The following is a 16,402-nucleotide window of genomic DNA, read 5'->3' on the forward strand; positions in this document are numbered from 1 at the left end:
TTGGGTATTTCATGAATAACCCAAATTTACTCTATGAAACTTTTAATTTAATTACAGAAAATGGTAAGAACTTAAAATCTCTTTAAAAAATTAGTAAGTAAAATGATAATAAGTGATGTTCTATTTATTGACTTTAGTGAGGGTTACATGAGAATGTTCATTTTGAGATTATTTATTGAACTACATGCACTTTTCTATACTTACATTAGCTTCCTAAAGACCTTTAAAGTCTGAATACATAATCAAAAGTAAATAGGGTTACAAGGCCTTTGCAAGGTGTAGATCTTATCTGAAGAATAAAACTCTGGAAGAGTTTATATCTAGCTAAAGCAATGACTCAAGTTCAAAAATTTATTCTTTGAAGTGCAATTATAAAAAGAAGTTGTCTGAATGGGTATATGACAAACAACTGCTATTTGGGGAACTTAATAGACGTGACTTTCCTGTGATCAATGGAACAGTCAGTGCTTTCTAATAGAACTTTCTGTGATGTTGGAAATTTCCTTTATCTTCATTGTTCAATATAGTAGCCACTAGCCACATCCAGCTACCGAGCATTTGAAATATGGCTTCTGTGATTAAGAAATTGAGTTTTAAATTAAATTTAATTTAAATTTATTTACATCGAGTAGCTCTCTGTGACTAATGGCTACTGAACTGGACAGCTAGAGTAAGCAAACTGAGATCAAATGTTTACCTTTAATTTTAAAGTTAATGAAGTTGTACCTATTGAAAAAATAAAATAAAATTCCACTTTTTGATTTCCAGGGTCCCCAGTTTGAAATGTCTTGTTACTGCTGACAAGACCTGCATGACTGACCATTTGCTCCCTAAGAGATGAAACTGACATCACTTTGAAGTTCAAAATGACACTGCCAGTGAGCTTTACTTTAAAATGGAACAATTGCTTTCTAGTTAAAGGGATTTCTCAAAAGGTCTAAAGATTTGCTGTCATGAAAATACATGTTCTGCCATCATCTTTTTTTCTTTTTCATTTTCTAAGCAGTAACAGGCTACAACTGTTAGAAAGTTATTTAATTTTTCTTGAAAATATTGGGATACTAATTGCAATGTTTCTATGTAAAGCTCCATGAAGCTAGAAATTTGCATGTTAATAGCCAGCTGAATGCAAAATGCAGTTCTTCTAAATGCCTTCCATAATACTCACTGTTTGATTTTGTTTCCCTACTCTGACCTACAGAGTTGTATAGTAGTACGTAGTAGTTACGAGAGTGTATTGTAATGCCTACTTAACTTTCTGTATTCTTCATCAAACTGTAAACACATAAGGGCAGGAGCTGTATCTTATTTACTGTACACAGAGTTTATTAATATTTGCAGGTTAGAATGAATGAAATAAATCACAAAGATCATTATGTTAACAAATACAGAAAACTGAAAAATGAAGGGCAGGTATTAATCTCATTTAAATTCACTTGATTACATACACAAGCACCAACATGCTCCTCTATTGTGCCCATGGCACATGTCATTTTAGAGACCTCTTAATTTATACTGTAGAAGAATGTGATTATGTATAAGAACTCAAAAGGGAGGGCTAGAAAACAAGAGAGAACTAATAGACTGCAAGCCCAAGGCAAAAATGTAAGAGCTGGAGATTAGAGTTACAAGAGGAACACTTTGTATGCTTGTATGTATAAATACTTTCATAGTACAGCAGGTGTCTACCAGACTTTTCTAAAGGAGCCAGATAGTGAGTATTTAAGGTTCTGTGGGCCATAAGGTCTCCATTACATATTCTTCTCTTTTCTTTATTTTTCAAAAAAAAAAAAACCTATAAAATACAAAAAATATTGCTACATCACAGATTATTAGAACAGAAGTAGGCTGTGATCTTGATCATCTTGATTTGGCTCACAGACCATAGTTTCCCTACTCCTGACATAGAAGATTGACGTTATTGTTGTGAAAATTTTAGTGATTTGGTTTTTTTGGCCTCAAAGAAGAAAACTGTCACATGATGTTTTGCATTTAAAATTCTACATTCACAAAACAAAACAAAAAAACAGCCAATGGCCAATTCAACCTTGAAGTCAATTTGGAAATGATGTTTTGGAAAATGTTGATTTAGAATTCAGATACTCCCACAACTATGGCTCCAGACATTCCATGTTTAAACAGGAAAAAGAAAGAAGAAAAGGAAAATAGTCAAGAAAAATTAATCAGAACAATATTGAACCTAGTTACAGATGGGTTTGCAGGTGGCACAGGCAACGAGTAATAAATGATCTCATTAATAAAGCCAGGCATTTAATAGCAGTAGCCCACATTCTATAGAATGCTCAAATATCTGAAAATGCAAGTTCTGTACAGAAAAGGATATCTCCTATATGCACGAGGAGCCTCATTAAAGTGGAAGAATCCTTTTTGTAAAGTCTCATCACTATTGCTAGCTATGAAAGATACTGTACCCCATGTCCAGATTTTCTTTTTTCTTTTTGTGTAGTTATTCTCCACATCATAAAATGAAATACTTTAAAGGGAGACAATGTGCCTGTTCTTTGTTCTGCCTATAAAATCAGTACATAGGCCAGGCACGGTGGCTCATGCCTGTAATTCCAGCACTTTGGGAGGCCGAGGCAGGCGGATCATCTGAGGTCAGGAGTTCGAGACCAGCCTGGCCAACATGATGAAACCCCACCTCTACTAAAAATACAAAAAATTGAGCATGATGGCATGCGCCTGTAATCCCAGCTACTTGGGAGGCTGAAGCAGGAGAATTGCTTGAACCTGGGAGGCAGAGGTTGCAGTGAACCGAGATCGTGCCACTGCACTCCAGCCTGGGCAACAGAACGAGCCTCCGTCTCAAAAAAACCATAAAATCAGTACATTATTCTCCAAATAATGTGCGATTAGTAGATTTTGTTTCAAATGAACATGTCATACCTTCTAAATGTAACAAAAGATAATTCTTTTATTTTTCTGGCTTATCGAGTGAATTATCCATTTACATATTCATTGTAAAGGCATCTTAAAAGTTTAGCATGAACTTACTAAAAAGCACTTAAACAGCATATACTCTTCATTTCAATACCTCCAACCATATACAGTATTTGTATATTTTAAGTACAGAATAGACAGTCTCCTAGAGAACCTAGGTTTCAAAAAACACAGTGAAGTGGTTTTAAAATAACTCCTAATTTTGAGAGAAATAAATGTCTAGGGGGAAGAAAAGTGTTACCCACTGAATAAAAATTAAAGTAGTTAACAAGAAATCCATCTTATTTAAAATTTTTCCTCTTAGAAAGTTCAAATTGCTAAAGTGGTTAAGGTGGTACATAATTTTTCTTTTTGAAAAATTTTGTCCAGTTTGACAAGTAAATAAATGTTTAACTCTCTTTCTTCTTTTATTGCTGCAGAAACAAGAAATAGAAAATAACTGCAGCATGTTTATGACATTGGTTTCTTTCTCCACATGAAACATACAATGAGAACACTTTATAGATGAATTGTGCCTTCGACTGAATAGAGGATGGTGGACTAGCTTGGGTTTTATGGAATTGGATAATTTGTCATAGTTTCTGCCCCTGGAAAAATGATAAGCCAAAGGAAAACAAGTGGAAAAACTTTAAAAAATAGTGATACAATACACAGCTGATATTTTTGGTTCATAGAATACTTTAAAGCACATAATTTACAAAGCAAATTACTAAATTATAAGAAATGCTGTCATCATCAATAAACATTCACAGAGCTTCAGGTTTTAACACAAAGCATTCCTCTTACTTCAGGTGATATTATTTACGAAAAAATTACTTGGAGATCGCTCCACGGTTATCACACTCTTTTCTAACCTCCAATGCCCTATTATTATTTACTATTATTAGTTATTATTTATAAATACATATGAATGTACAATTAATGAAAACATCCTTTATGTATAGCATATAAATACATTTGAACTTTATTTTCCCCTCATATTCTGCAATATAACACCACCAATAAAAGAGTATCTAAATATTAATTGCTCCTGTCACAATAGTGGAAATTAGAAGAGATAAGTTTTCCCAAATCTGAGTAGATAACCATGGTTAGCTGATAACCATTTGTCCATTTATAGGATTATAGTGACAAAATCCAGCTGATAATATTTAGTTTGCTTATTATGTAGTGGCAAAACGTAATGTCTTTTTCTCACCCATTGCAAGGGTCACAGCTGACACCACTATAACAAAACACAGGTGAACAAGAAAAATGCATAATGTGTTTATTTAACAAAGTTTTAATGATGTGGGAGCCTTCAGAAATGCAGTCCCAAATCCAGAGAAAATTTTGCATTTGTATGCTAAGTCTGAAGAAAGAAGTCAATAGTTGTGGAGAAATGTGATTCGACGAAAAGAGTATGACCTAATGATAATAAACTGAAGAGAATTTAGCAATGCCTGTCTTGTCACATTCTTCTCAACCTTTCTGTCTTGCATACCTTCCCCCCATATAGGGAAGAACAACTATCAGAAAAGGGTATTCTGACCTATTTTCAGGGGAGGTAGGTCAGAATGACCCTTTTAGGTTTTATGGCTTGCTGTGAGGGAAAAGAATTCTAATTTCTATGAGCCGCCTTGAGAGAGAGGAGAGCTGGAGAAAGGAGAGTGAGAGAAGGTCAGAGGGGCCTTCCTTCTGAGGCCCTTCCAATACCCTTCAGTTCAAAGTACTCTGCATGCCAAGACACCATATATTGGGGTATAATGTTCTGAGTCCTAGCAGTTAATAATATAATATTTTTCAAAAAATCTAGAGAAGGAAAGAATTTATTTCAGAATGCTACTAACCAGCTTTTTAAAGTCAAATTTGAAAAGGATGCCAAAAATTATACTGATTTTTTTCTTCAAATAATTGTGAAGTTCTACTGTGACTTCTCTTTAAAGATGAAAAAATAAAATAAAAAACGTGAGCTGGGCATAATGGTGTGCCTGTAATCCCAGCTACTTGGGAGGCTGAGGTAATGCAGGAGGATCACTTGAGCCCAGGAGTTCCCAGACTAACCTGGAAAACATAGTGAGGCCCTAGCTCAGAAACAAACAACAAAAAACTTCTACAATGCATAAATTTGCTTTCAACATCAGTATCTGTTCAGTTGGAGGGGAAATTCTAAAAAATCTCATAAATATTGGTACAAGAGCCTTTCTACTTCCTTCTCTTCAAAAAATTAGTAAACTGTTAGGTTACAAAAACTGAAAAGTCTGGGTTTGATCAACACAGGTCTCTAGATGGAAGTTATTCTGGAATAGTTGTGTCTGTCATACACTGTCTTATTCCAACATCTCCTGAAGCTGTCATTTGGAAAACTATTAAAAAGAACATAGTTTCTCTCAATTCAGTTGATATTTTAAGATGATGTATATATACTTTGAATTTAATTTTTTTGTCTCTGTCTTATATGCTAACTTAAATTCATTAAACCTATACCAATCTTAAAGGAAAAGCTGATATTAAGCAATTTTTTCAGTACTCTTTGGCTATAACTCTTTGTCTAATTTAAAAACCTAAAATTAATGCTGGACCGTTTCACTGCTGTGAAGACTAAAATTACTTTTGGATATATTCATTAAGTATTTTCTATATTTAGGTTATAGAGTCTCAATCTTTTTTTTAAATTTATAAACCCTCTTTAAGTATATTTTTGTTCTAATTGTCAAACTAACCACTTATGCCCTAAATAACATCAGTGAAAAAGAATTACTTCAAAAAATTTGTAATTCAGGTGAGCAGTAATTGACCTATGGCCATCTGCTGGAAACCAGACAAGATACGGATTTGGCCTTTCTTTTCACAAGGCAGAAGAACATACTAAATAGCAAATATCGTAGACCACGCATCTATCCTATTTTGACATTAATACCAAGGAGTTTATTTTACATCGGTTGCCTTCCATGTTACCTGTCTCGAAATGTTAGGCTATCTAAGCTACCTTTCTTCCAAAGGAGCTCTGAGACCTTCAGGGAAACAAAGTACACTTTAATCTCTTCTCCTCTTCACTATCCACACACTTTCCTGAAATCTGAGATTAGTGCTCAAACTAAGAGAGAAGAGAGTGAAAAAACTCATTACTCTCTTTTCCTAAATCTTTTAAATATAAAATCTGTGTTACATTACTTAGTTAACTTATAACACCCTCACTTTGCAGGACAGGTAAAAGAAAAAAGTAGTAAATATTTTTGAAATAGAATCATAAACTAAACATTGCCTGGGTCAATCTTCGATTTAAGAGAACTTCTCTATATAATAGTTGTTAGGGAGTCAAGACTCTCCAGACACTCACATACAATTATTTAACTTTTTTTCCATGGGAAGCAAATGGTATTGACCAAACATTATTTTTTCCCCCATAAAGAAGAAGCACATGATTTTATCTGGGTGTACTTTCCCGGAAGATAATTCTTACATATAGTACCAAAATAAAAGAACATGTAATTTTTGCAGACATCCTTTGAAAACCGTCTTTCATTAGAAATAATGTTAGCTTCATTTATGCCTCCTAAGGTGCCAAATATAGTAAGACAGTTGTAATTCTTTATCACCATGGGTCCTGGAAAAACTAGAAATGGCGTCAAATTACTTCATTTTTGACCTTGTTATGGTCCCTAGAAAACATACAAAGACTCCTCTGCAAGGCAAATACATGCCTATGTGTCTTCTCACAGTCGTCGGAACAATTTAGGTCTTAAAGCTAAAGTGGATAATACTTGTAGACTTGTAGGAATCTCATCCTCAAGTAGAGAACTTATAGAAGTGTGAAAAACGCCATTTATTGCTTTGTGGTTTTTGTTTTCTGAGACAGTGTCTTACTCTGTCACTTAGTGCAACGGCACAATCAGAGCTCATGGCAGCCTCAACCTCCCTGGGTCAAGTGATCCTCCCATCTCAGCTTCCCAAGTAGTTGGGATTACAGGCATGTGCCACATGTTCAGGTAATTTTCAAAATTTTTCTGTGGAATTTTTCTATGGTCTCACTATGCTGCCAGGCTGGTATGGGACTCCTAAACTCAAGCAATCCTTCCAGTTCAGCCTCCCAAAGTGCTGTGATTACAGGCATGAGCCACCACACCTGGCTGTTTTGTGCTTATTTGGAAGGAAAATAAAGTCAATACAATCTGTTTTCTAATATAAGGAGGAGAGGAGGCAGTCCCACATTTCCAGAAACTAAACCTAAAGTTTTCTCTTTTACAGATAAGGAAACACAAAGCCCATAGTCCCCAGAACTCCTCAAGTCTAGTGATCTATAGTCTCTCAATGACAAAGGAAATATTTTATCTAAAAATTGCCCAAAATATACCAAAAATGTCAATTTATTCTGGAAAAAGCAGGTTTAAGTAAGAAAGCATTTTACATCTGAGAAGTTCTGTGTAACATTTAAGTTTGCTTTATTATAATGTCAGAACAAAATTGGTGATCATTAATCTATCTCATAAGTCTACTTATGTTTGTGATACTCATAGAGATCAAAACTACCTTCGATATATTATTAAATCTTTGATTTTTTTTGTTTAGATTCTCATTTTGCAACGAAAGTTTGTTTTTGCCTATTATTTCTCCAAAATGATCTCTTCAAAAATTGATTTATAATACATTAAAATAACAGTTAAAATTTTACAGGCTTGGTCTAAAATCAAAATATTATAACAAAAAATGGACAATTCATTTTTGTAAAATAATTGTTCTTATTTAATGTTCAGGACATAATATTCTAAATGTCACTAACTTACAGAGCAAAATAATACTGGAGGAGTTTAGCAAATGCTAGCCCAAAATACGCTGCTTTTGTACGCTGATTATTTCAAACTGAGGGGACCTGGGGAACAGCAAATGAAGGAAGGAGCTTTCTCTACTTCCTTTATCTGTCTAAAAGCAGATCTTCTGAAAGGAACTCAGCTATCATGACTCTCCTTCCCGGGAGTCTCATTAACCTGGTTAAACTTGTATCACAGGGGAGGACACTGGAGGTTGACATCATGCCCAGACAGACTTTGCTGTAGTATAATACTTATTCTTCTGAGGGCTGATTGATCTTTCCCCCAAATAATTTACACTTCCCTAAGTTCGCCTACATCCCCTGCTTAGCCCTCTCTAATGAAGAGATTGTAGGGTGCAGAAAGGGGTTGATCCCTTTTCTTGCCATCATGATGGTCATGGCCAACATCCCTATAACTAAGATTAAAAGGAGAAGTGCATAACAAATTTATTTGATCATAGCTTTATGTGACAAGGAGCCTTCAGAATGAAGATCCAAATACACAGGGAAAACTACACATTTTTATGTTGAGGTTCAATGAAGTCTAAAGAGCTCTGTAGAAAATTGTGATTGGACCAAAAAAGATATGACCTAACGCTAATACACTGAGAGGGGAAACCCAATAAGGCTTATCTGTTCCTTTTTTTCTTTTGGTCTCTCTGTGCAGTATTCCTTTTTCCTGGGTATGGGGTAGGAACACTCTGGATTGAGGTTCTTAATTTCTTTATGACCACCTGTTACACAGAATGGTAGGGGGGAGAAGATTAGAGTATTATTTTAGGTTTTATGTCTGGCTTTGAAGAAAGGGGGTTCTGGTTTCTATGGCTTGCCTAGGAGAGAATGAGAGGCAAGAGACAGGGTAGCAAAAAGAGTTCAGAGAGACACTTTACTTCTGAGGCTGTTTCTTAAGACTTCACTTTGGAATATTATTTTCTGAACCCCAACAAGGGTACATAACCTTCTGGATCTTCCTGGGTTTTGGGGTGTTCACTTTTCTTTTGTGTGATGTCCCCACGTATGTAATAAATTTGTACAGACAGTCCTCAGCATACTATAGTTCAACTGACAATTTCTTGACTTTATGATGGGTTTATCAGGGCTTAAGATGCATTTTCAACTGATGATGAGTTCATCAAGATGTGAACCCATCATAAGGTAAGGAGCATCTGTATACCTTTCTCCTGTTAATCTGCCTACTCTCAATTGCATATGAATTATTGACCCCTCAGAGAATAGTGGAAAAATGTGCCCTCACCTACAATGCTTTACTATCAATTAATGTTACATGAGTAGGAAAAGTGTTTGCCCAAATACGGGTCTGGGAATGATATAAGATCATTACCTTGAGTTATGAATCATAATTTTCTAAATATTTAAACAGCACTTTTGCCAAAGATGCCATGTTTATGTTTTCCTTGTCAATGAAGTCTGTTTCCTTCTTCCTTGACAAGATAAAACAGGAACCACTCCAATTTATGAGTCAGAAGCTAATCATTTTTAAAAGATAGTTTTAGAATATAGCTTTAAGTAGGTTTTCTCTAAAAAATAATGAGTTGCAATCTCTCAGAATCTTAGCCACTACAGTATTCACTTCTGAGAATAGAGAAAAAATGTGAATTTGGTTGGAAACACTCACTGATGTCTTTCATTATTGACAGGGTAATTATTTTGTTCAGCAGTATTTGGAATTTTAATAAAAGGCTTGCAGAACCTCAAAGATTGATGGTTAAAACAGCTAAGAAATTACCCCTACCACTGGAAGATGTAATGTTCCTGGTGCTGAGGTATAATCTGAGTCATTTAACTTTTGTTTTGTTTTGTTTTGTTTTGAGACTGAGTTTTGCTCTTGTTGCCCAGGCTGAAGTGCAATGACACGATCTCAGCACACCACAACCTCTGCCTCTTGGGTTCAAGCTATTCTCCTGCCTCAGCCTCCTGGTCATTTGACTCTTGATTTTATAATTGTATTGGTAGAATTGAGTCTAACTGATTCATATGAAAGTCCAACATTTTTCAGGGAAATTGCCATTACATGAAATAAATGTGTTAAAGTCACATTATATAAACACAGGACTTAGAAGACACAAGTTGACAGCAATCCATTCAATAAAGGCATGGGGGGTCATTTGACCATGAGAGCAATATGAGTCACTGGTGAGATATGTATTAAGAGATAATTTTCAAATAAAGTTCAAATCATGATTCTTACACAGATATAAAAATGAACATGTGTTGAAGATTTTATTTTACTCATACGATATTAGGAAACCAGGGAGATGTTGTAACAGATTCAAAGGAAAAGTCAAAAAAGCAAAAATTACGTAGAATTAAAAAAGTTTGGATGGGAAATGTTACAAATGGGAATAGAAGTGGTTTTCCATAGGAAGGAGGAAATTAACTAAAATCACTATTAAACAGGAATGAATTTATGTACCTATCAGTTACCTATTTACAAAGAGTTGCAAAATGGCTTAAATACAGTAAATGGAGCTAGACTCTAAGAGCCAGGAGGGCTAACACAAGGAGGATGAATAGTTTTCTATTTAATACAATGTTTTTCTACATACGACTACTAAATAAACAACCATAACCTGAGACTGATCTAATAGAAATAAAGTCCCAAGTTTAAGGGAGACTATAGTCAGCCTGCACTGAATGTAAGTGAAAACACACTAAAATAATATGTGAATTATAAGTATGAATTTTTAAAAACAGTACCATTCATTCTTACCCCAGTCCCAAGACCTCCTCCTCTCTCACCCTTTATTTTTCCCATTTCTGAAACAATAGGGTCTACGCAGTTATTCAAATCCTAAAACTAGGAAGCATCTAGTCCTCTCTTTCAATCATCACCGATCCCAATTGTAACACAAGAAATCTATCATCGAGTACCGGCAATTGAATAATTTATTCTAATTTGGTCTATTTTCAGTCTTCACTATTCTAACACAAATTTAAATTATAATCTCTCTTTTTCTCTCTCTCTCTTCTCTCTCTCTCTCGAATAACTCCTCACAAATTCCCAACCTCCACTCTTGCCTCCTTATAATCTATTCTCCATAAAGCAGCCAATGAAATCTATTAAAAATTGTATATTAGATCAAATACTTTCATACTTAAAGCCATTAGACATCACTGGGCTTTAGAATAAAATCTAAATCCCTCACTAGACCCTATAATGTCTGTCTCTGCCTCTGTCTCTGTCTCTGTCTCTGTCTCACACACTGATACTTCTCATTTAATCCTGTGTTCTACTTAGTCTATGCTTACTGAATTCCCTTGTCTTTTGTATATACTACCCTGGGTCTTACCTTTGCCCTGCTTTTTCCTTTACTTAGCCCCTTTTGGCCCCAGATTTTTGAATGCTTGACTTCTTTTTCATCATTCAAAGGCAATTTCCTCCAGAACTTCTTGCCTCATTCAATACAGTATTACATAGCACTCCAGAACATTCTTTTTTGTTGTTGTTGTTGTTGTTTTGTAAAGTCTCTGAGAAACTTACTGCTTAGTAAAATTTAAAATTGTTTAATTTTTTGGTTATCACCTATCTTCCCTGCCCTCATATGCAAATTACCTAAGATCTGTGATCTTCTATTTCCTGCTCATGGCTGAATATAAGAACACAAAAAAGATTCTAATACTATTGGTCATCAGTCAATATTGGTTGAATTTATTAGTCAATTATTCCATTTTTTTCCTCAAGGAGTTAGATAAACTACATTTTTTTTTTTCTGAGAAGGTAAAATTTATAGGATTTGTGATAAATTCAGACCTACTGAAGGAAGCTTAATTTAAAGAAAAGAGGATTCAGGCCTACAGGTACTGCTAGCTTTAGGGGTAGCTGGGAAGAATAAGTAGATTAGTTTACTTAGATCTTCCAGCATCTGATTCAAGAAAAGTTAGCAGGGACTTATTTTAAAGGGGTCAGATTAAAGGCTACATGAGGAGAGTTCTTTAGGCTAACATGGATAGCAAGAGAAGATATTCCACATGACAATGAAGCCTGGAATCACTGACTACAGGTTAGGCTAAATAAACATCTCTTGTGTATATCTGATAGAGAAGCCTCAGCTTTCCAGTTTGTAATAAGGAAGTAACAGTTTTGTATTCCTTCCCTTAAAAGACAAAAATTAAAATAAATTCGGTCTAAAAATCTTAATTGTCTTTTATCTGCAATTCTGGAATCAGTCGGGCAACACCTCATCCTATAAAACAGAATGAGTGAGCTGAGCAGAGAAGATTAGCTTTATAGGCAGAAAGGGGCTGAAGAAAGCAGCAACTGAGAACAAAAAGCAGATTAGTAATTTCAAAGTCACTTCCCTTGTAAAGGTTAAAGCAGAAGAGACTCCCTTATCATGCTGGCTAAAAACTGACCTGTTTGATAATTTGGTTATTATTTCTTCCTCTCTTGATTTCTTGGAAGGTCAGATAAACAACTTAGTTTCAGCTTGGTAACTTGGAAGTTGAGCACGAGTAATTCCATTTTGGTTTGGTCTGTTGTGCCTAGTCTAAGAGCTTTGTCCAAATCAATGGTCTCCTACAAATTTTATTTAACTCCGCTTATATTTTATTTTGTTGTACAGATCCTAGGAGATTATTTACAAGAATACATTTTGAAAAAAGGAATCTTGTTTCAACATGAGGCATCACTGTCATTAAAACCACTATGTAATCTCAAGATCTCCATTTCATCATTTAAACATTCTGTCTCAAAATGCTTCTCTCCTTGCTTTGTAAGGTACAGATGCATGCAAAGAATTTTATTTTGCTGCTTATGGTAGCAATACAGGTTGCATTAGAAATGAGCATGATGGAAGGATTCTGTTCATTTGGTTTAACCCTGCAAGGGGATTCACAAATGTGCAGAAAACCTATAGAGTGTAAATTTGTGCCAGAAAATATATATGAGCCATTTACAGTATTAAGGTAAGTCTACTTTACAAATATTCACGGAGTGCTCAATTATTTTCAAGTTGTGTCTCCAGCCAAAACTCCATCTAATTTACTGGCATGACTCTCATGTTTACTGAAAAGGCTTCTTCATTCTTTTCCTGCTTAACTGATGGCTTCCCACTAAGCCTAGCCATTACCACTAAGCATATGCTTGTTTAGGCAACATCAAACCTTCCTAGCTCATTTTTCTGATTCTCCCTTGCCATAAATCCATATATTTCTTTGTTTCTATTAATAATAATACCTGACTCTGTATAAAAATAGTTACTATTGACTGAATGATTGCCAGGTGTCAAGCACTGTGATGAAAGCTCAACATGCATTAATAATGATAGCTCATGTTTGTGACAGGCACCATTGTAAGTGCTTTGCAGACATTAACTCATTTACATCTCAAGAAAACTTTGTGAGACAGTTACAATCTTCCCCAATTTTCAAATGAGAAAATTGAGGCAGTTAGGGGAAAAAAATAATTTTTCCTCTACATTTTATAGTGTTTAGATGGGATAGATTACTGTAACAAAAGAAAGATTAACAAGAGAAAAAGAAACAGAAATTTAGTAATATATATACTTCATGTAGATAAAAGAGATATCCAAAGAAATGAGTAAATCTCAAGGTAACTTTGAATTCAGGTTTAAATACTGTTGTCCACTGAAATAAAAAAGGGTGTGGGAAGGGCTGGTTATGGAGAGATGATCATAAAACACAGAGTAAACAAAGGTAAAGTTTGTTATGCAGATTTAAGTTGATGCTTTCCCATTGATAAGAGTCTTTGGCGATGCAGAGTCATCTGTGTTTTCCTGGTACAGAGAGAGGGAGACATCCTTATAAACGGAGAGTCCTTTTAAAGATATAAGTAGATATAACACTGATCTGCTATAGACAGATAATGTTACAGAACAAAACCGCATTCACAGAACTAGAAAGTATTGAAGCTCAGTTAAAAACTGTTAAAAATCTTAGCACAAGGCCGGGGGCGGTGGCTCAAGCCTGTAATCCCAGCACTTTGGGAGGCTGAGACGGGCGGATCACGAGGTCAGGAGATCGAGACCATTCTGGCTAACCCGGTGAAACCCCGTCTCTACTAAAAAATACAAAAAACTAGCTGGACGAGGTGGCCGGTGCCTGTAGTCCCAGCTACTCGGGAGGCTGAGGCAGGAGAATGGCATAAACCTGGGAGGCAGAGCTTGCAGATCTGGCCACTGCACTCCAGCCTGGGGGACAGAGCAAGACTCCGTCTCAAAAAAAAAAAAAAAAAAAAAAAACCTTAGCACAATGCTGAAAAGTAGGTATTTTCTTCAAAATAAAGACATTGAGATTAGAGCCCAAAATGCTTAAGTGACTTGCCCTATTTTCATAGTCCAAGACTGGGAGAAAGCAAGGACCTGAAGTCATCCTTTCCAAAGTCATGTTCTGGGCTCTTGCACATACCTCATGGGCTTTAAATTGTGCTAGAATTTAAATGAAGGCTAAAGTCAGCAAGTGTTTCCCAGCAAACAAATAGTACCAAACAGCAGAGTATTTTAATTCCAACTCATCATTCATTTTAATCACTATATTCTCAGGGGCAAGTATGCAGTAAACTGTCTGGGAACAACACACACCAGTTCTATTAAAGTCATTACAAGACTGGAAGGAACTGGAAGCTCCTTCTTACTCTCTGGAAGATAGTTCCCTGCTTCTCTTCTAGTGAATATTAGGATCTAAGCTGAATGTCTTGCCTTGCCTCTGTACTCTTGTTCTGAGATTCGTTCTGTAAAAAAGCTTAGGAAGGTTTCTAGAAATAAGGGTCATGGCCCTCCAGGGTGCCTAAGGAACAGGAAAGTCACCAATTCATTTACTACATTGTTTGTCTTTTCTTTTTCTCAAAGCTAATAAAAATGAACAGTTCTCAGAAATGTGAGAAATGAATATCTAAAATAATTTGAGTCGTATTGAGATGGGGTTGTTCCCTTGACCTTCAATTCATTTGTGGGCAGGAACTAGTGGTTCGTTTCACTCATCCTTTAGTCCGTGGACAGCTAGGTGTTAACAGCTTAGTGAAGGGTCAGGGTGACAGCCTCCAGCACCTGCTCTTTTTGACACCTGAGTTCTTGTTCAGTATCCAGGAAGAATCAGGTCACACAGAAGGGTAGTATTTGAAAGGAGGTTTTTAATTCAGGAAGTTGTGATCAAATACTTGCTACAAGCATTTCATATTAGTTCATAAGGAGCTACAGCTAAGTGACACATCAATAGAAAAACATTTTTGGTTTGTTCAGTCTAATCTAAGCGCCACCAAACTTCCCACAAAAAACTGCCCTGAAGTTCACTTTTATAAGACTATCAATGAAACTTACAGTATATTTCCAGTTCTAACATTTTCCTTAAAATTTGTCAGACTTAAAAAAGAAAACAGAGAGTGCTCTTATTTATTCAATAATAAGTAAGCAAACAAATAACAGGCTAATTTAGATCTCTTTAGAATTTCTTTTGTGTAAGTAGTATTTGTAACAAATAGTTGTCCATTTCATAATTTCGAGTTATAGCAGCTTTTACTATTCAACTTTGTGATTTTATACTTTAAATACAACACATTTTATACTGTTTCTATTGTACAATTGACTGTTCATTCTTTTTTAATTTCTTAAATTTAGAGTATTGATTTCATCCTAAACATCAAGTAACATTACACTACACTACATAACTACATTTGCATATAATCCCTCCTAATGACTCGGTTGAACTGCTTACTTTAATAAAAACAGGTTTAAAGGCATTAAGAGTGATAAAATGATAAATGCACAAAAGGACACCAATTTAATTGATACTTAACTAGATTATATCTAAGGATGGAAAATAATATTTAAATGCTTTTGTTTCACGGGTTTGTGCTATTTTAACACAGTTTTATCTATGCAAATTTTCTTTCAGAATGGCAATAAGAAAAGAGTGCATATTATCCAAATAAATGAGTAAATCCTAGATAACCACTTTCAAAATAAATTTAAAATATTATGTACAAAAAAAAAAAAAAAGAAAGGAGGTTTTTATTGGGTGACAAAAGTGGCTCTCAGTGGGATGGAGAATTGGAAAGGGGATGGTGCAGGAAGAAAAGCCATCTTTCCCTAAAGTCACACTGTCTGAAGTTAAACACAACTATTTCTAGTCTCCAGTGCTCAGCCACATGTATCCCCAGTGTTCAGCAGCCTATATTCCCAATGCTCAGCAGCTTGTGTCCCCAACCACTTGGATCAGCCACTTGTGTTGCTCTTTTCTTCTTTTTTTTCTGCTAGTTGGTCTGGTTTTTATGGGCACAGGATAGGGGGCAGGATGGGACAAAAACCAATCATTTGGGAGGAAAAATGGGGTCAGCTGATTTCACTGAGAGCCAAGGTTCCAGGATTAAGAGTGGAGTTTAGCCAGGAGCCTAGCCCTTCAGTATCAGGGTCAGTTTTTTTCACATAGGACCAAGGTTCCAGGCTTGAGGGTGGAGTTTAGCCAGGAGTCCAGCCATTGTGTATTAATGTCATCATAAAAAAAATATGATGCAAGACCCATTTGTGTTTTTTCATCAACAAAAAGGTAGTAAATATTGAGGTAATTTTAATTTTTTTGTTCTACAGATATTTTATGATTTCTGTCTAATGATAACCCTTTCTAAAAAAAAAGAAAAGATTCCCCCCACCACCTTTTAAAAAGATGATTGTTAACATG

General features: G+C 35.3%; 1 long non-coding RNA gene across 1 annotated transcript in view; it reads left to right on the plus strand.

Moving 5' to 3' along the window:
• Positions 1–3,734, plus strand: part of LOC105554263 — a 169,944-nt gene extending 166,210 nt beyond the window's left edge. Inside the window, exons 3-4 of the long non-coding RNA XR_001008299.1 lie at positions 769–878; positions 3,381–3,734. This is a non-coding gene — a long non-coding RNA (uncharacterized LOC105554263). The remainder of the gene's footprint in view (positions 1–768; positions 879–3,380) is intronic.
• Positions 3,735–16,402: the final 12,668 nt, after the last annotated feature.

The sequence above is a fragment of the Mandrillus leucophaeus genome, unplaced genomic scaffold (genome assembly GCF_000951045.1).
Source record: "Mandrillus leucophaeus isolate KB7577 unplaced genomic scaffold, Mleu.le_1.0 Scaffold637, whole genome shotgun sequence".
NCBI lineage: Eukaryota > Metazoa > Chordata > Mammalia > Primates > Cercopithecidae > Mandrillus > Mandrillus leucophaeus.